At 34.9% G+C, this 4,222-nt stretch overlaps 1 non-coding gene across 1 annotated transcript; it reads left to right on the top strand.

Moving 5' to 3' along the window:
• The first annotated feature begins 3,738 nt into the window (after nucleotides 1-3,738).
• Nucleotides 3,739-3,847, top strand: LOC114912903 (small nucleolar RNA R71). The gene has a single exon (XR_003798892.1). It is a non-coding gene; the product is annotated as a small nucleolar RNA R71 (small nucleolar RNA).
• The last annotated feature ends 375 nt before the right edge of the window (nucleotides 3,848-4,222 follow it).

Here is a 4,222-nt window from a genome sequence, read left to right as displayed (position 1 = left end):
GGTGTGACTTGTTGCGTGCAAGAAATGAGGGATGGAGGGCATGAAATAAAAGGAGGAATGTGGGGAGAATTTGTAATGTGAAGAAGTGGCATATGAGATGGTGTGAGTGCTTTTCTAGGGTTTTCACAAGAGGGGGGAATGAGAGCCCTTAGATCAAGAGAGGTTGCATCTGATCTATTGATGAGTAAGTCGTGTTCACACTTAGATGGACCCTTGATCTTGAAAGATTGCTTCTCCTTCTTTGATCAATAAGTCACGTTCACACTGTGTCTTCATGCAAAATGATCTTTTAATCTGGGCTCTTGAGATTTAAGTCGTGTTTATACTGTAATAAGAGCTGGTTGCTTGGTTCCCTCAAATCTAATCTGATTTGAGTCCAATTTGAAGCGTACGAATCCATACTCTTAATTACCTACAAAATAAATTAGAGAGCATCAAATTCTTAATAAATAATATTAATTATTACAATATTTAATATCTCTAGTAACCTAATTCAAGTGTACATCATACCCCCCAACTTACTCATTACTAGTCCCTTAGCAATGCAATAAAAATAACTTTTTTTTATCATGATGTTTTATTAAGATCCTCCTTTACAAAAATAGACATAGGATTGAAAGTCAAGAAGTTTTCAAGTATCACTAACTAGGCATTGAGTTTCAGAGGTAGATTTTACAGTCAGTCTACTCAGAAACTTCTCTAGAGTACATCCAAAGATCTACATTACTTATATTCATGATGACTAACTTAGCATTTGGGTGCTGGTTTGTAAAGGATAAATATATCTTCTCTTATCACCTTATTTTGATTAATTTTCTATATAACCCCCAACTTAAGTTCATGAACTAAGGTAGCTTTCACACTACCTATTTTTACTTTACTCTTTTTTTTATATTAAGCATCGTGGCCTTCCCTCCACCATTTGATGTGAACCTCTACACTTGACTTAGATACAGAGATCCGATTACTAAATTTAGGGCAATCCATATATACTCTATATTTTACACTTTTATTTTAGACAAATAGCTCTTTTCTTAAATTTAAGTTTTTTTAATTAGGGTGTCTATCAATTACCTATTTTAAGTGATAATCGAGTCCTCAGTTGTCCTTATAATCAACACCTACTTTGCCTCATAAGTGTGAATGTGCAATTGAAAGTGCTAATAGTCTTTAGGTGACCTAAGTAGGCTGCTAAGAGTCCGATCAACTAGTCTACACCTTGACTCACTATATTCATTAGCAAATACTCTCTAACTCTATTATTTCTTCCTAGTCTATTTTGTTTAGGATTTTCTTTTGGACATATGGTTTATTCAATAATTTCAAAAAAAATTTCAACCATTTTTCAAAAGTTTTCAAAAATTTTTACACTATCCAAGATATTTTTTAAAAATTTTCTAAGATTTTTTGAAAGATTTTTCAAAAGATTTTCCCGACCCTCCTAACTTAATTGCCATTGTCCCTAATTGTATAAACAAGTAAAAAAAATAAATTTAAACCATAAGAACAAAGAGAAATAAATAGGGAGATAGGGAGAGAAATAACCTGAGAAGATGAGCTCATCATGAATATAAGGGCTGCAAAATTTTTTTTATTATTTTATTATTTTTATTTTTTTATTTTATTTTATATATTGGGTTGCTTCCTAATAAGTGCTAAGTTTTAAGTCTTCAGTCAGGCTATGTCGATTCTCTCACCTATCCAGGATCAAATATTGAATAGAAGAATTCTTGTGGGTTAGGTGGGTGAGATGCGTGAGATGAATCAAGCAGTGCATTCACCTCCTGAACTTGAGTTTCTTCAATGGGCTCATCTAAAAAATCATCTTTTATTAATTTTAAAAAGAAATTAGATTCAATTATTTTATCTATTAATTCAACTATCGAATAGTTTTCCTCCTTCTGAGTTGTATTTTGAGGCAATAAAATATTAATTCTCAACTTTGATCTCCAAAAAAAACATCTATGGCCCCTATTTTATAATTGATATTGGTATTGACAGTGGTCAGGAATGGACGACCTAAAATTATGGGATTCTGATTTAGCTTCCAGGATGATTCCATATCAAGTACGAGGAAGTCTATTGGAAAATAACATTGATTTACTCTAACTAAGACATCCTCAATCAGACCACATGGCATTTTTACTGATCTATTAGTTAATTGCAGAATGGCCGACATGGGTTTCAGTTCTTCAATCCCAAATTTTTCGTAGATTGAGATCAGAAGTAAGTTCACACTAGCTCCTAAATCTAATAGAGCTCGATCAAAGGTGATGCCTCCTATAATACATGAAATCAAAAGAGTACCATGGTCTTTTATTTTCTGAGGTAATGGGTTCAATAGGACTGCACTTGCATCCTCGGATAGCACAATTCTCTTTGTTGTTCTCGGCTCACGCTTTTGTGTACAAAGTTTCTTAAGAAATTTTTCATAAGTCAGAACATACTAAATCTTATCGAGGAGGGGTAACTTGATATAAATTTGTTTAAACAATTTTATTAACTCCTCATTGCATGCTCCTTGCTTTTTACGATAAGAACTAGCTTTTAAGGCCGAAGAGATTGGGACTTTAGATTTATATGACTCAGAGAACTTATCTGCTCTCTTCTTCCCTTGGTCTTTCTCACTTAAATTGGGACTAGCATCAATACCAATTTCGGGCTCAAGTTCTTCTATGTAGTTAGTCTCAGCACTAACCTCTATGATCTTATTTTGGCTAGTATCAGTACTGCCTCTCTCACCCAGTCTCGGTATGGGTCCTTAAGAATTCTACCACTTTTATGTTCAGTAATTGCATTGGCATTCTCAAATTGAGGACTATTAGGTGGGACATTGAATTGATGATTAGATCCAGATAGTTGATGAAAAGTGGGTGGATTGTTCCTGGGATTTGCAATAGGTTGGTTTGGTAACTGACTTAGTTCTCTCCTCGTGGTGGATTCAGCTATCTATCCTATTTGTGCTCTTAGCCTAATGATAGATTACTATTGGGTCATAATCAATTGTTGGAGTTGATTAAACCTATCATCGACTAAATTGGTCTATTAAGGAGGTAGGTATGATGGCTGATTGTAATAGGATGGCTGGGTTGGCTGACTAGATTGACCTCTATTATAGGTAGAGTTTTGATACTGGGGCCTATTTTCAAATTTGACACAGGAAGAATTTGGGTCTGAGCCTGAGTCTATTGGGATCTTCAAAAAAAAATTAGAGTGGTTCCTCCAACTTGAGTTATATGCATTTGAAAATGGATCATTAACAGGCATAGAGTAACCTTGGGTAGCTTGAACTTATTCTTGGATGAAAGGTGAAATTGTGCAACCGTGGGATATTTACTCACATGGTAGGCTGGGCTAGCAAAGATAAAACAAATATCCTAAATATTTGGTGGTGTGTATTGCACAAAAGTTTGTTGACCTTGGGCTATGACCTGATCTAACTTCTAAGCAAAAAGATCGATTTTATCTCATTTCTGAGCTATCAGGTTCAAGCTGACTTTACAGCTAGAGTATGCATATTTAATTTTATAGATTTATGCTTGCTTTTGGTGAGGAATCGACCTTTCATAAGAAGATAGTGAAGCATGATTGATCGAGTTCTCACTCAAAGTCTTAAACAAGGCATAGACTTCATCCTCACTCTTACTCATGAATGCACCTCTATAAGATGCATCAACCATCTGTCTATGTTGGTCACCTCTACCCTCATAAAAGGCTTGAACAATTTGCCACTTAGATAGACCATGATGTGGGCATTTTCTAAAAAGTTCCTTAAGTCTCTTCCATGACTCATGAATCTGTTCTTCTGGAAGCTGAGCAAATCCAGTGATGGCTTACTTCATGGTGTTGGTTCGACATATGGGATAGAATTTCTTAAGAAACTCGTACTGCATTTCAATCCAAGTTCTGATTGGTCTTCCTATTATGCCAAGCCAGTACTTGACTTTGTCTTTAAGTGAGAAGAAGAATAGGGTCAGTCTAAGCGCACCATCAGTAAAATTTTAGATTTTGACTATGGAGCATATTTCTAAGAACTCATCCAGATGTTTATAAGGATCTTCATTGGTGTTCCCATAAAAGATGGGAGCATTTGGATTGTGATTGACTTGATCTCTTAATGACTCACTAGGATTTTAGATAAGTGGATACAAGTTGATGGGTTCTAGGTGGAAGGAATAAAATATTCCTTCATCTGCCTAGGTGGTTCTTCTAAATTTTCAGT

The sequence above is a fragment of the Elaeis guineensis genome, chromosome 1, assembly GCF_000442705.2.
Source record: "Elaeis guineensis isolate ETL-2024a chromosome 1, EG11, whole genome shotgun sequence".
Classification (NCBI taxonomy): domain Eukaryota; kingdom Viridiplantae; phylum Streptophyta; class Magnoliopsida; order Arecales; family Arecaceae; genus Elaeis; species Elaeis guineensis.
The sequence above is the reverse complement of the archived record's forward strand: the minus strand, read 5'-3'. Positions and strand labels throughout refer to the sequence as shown.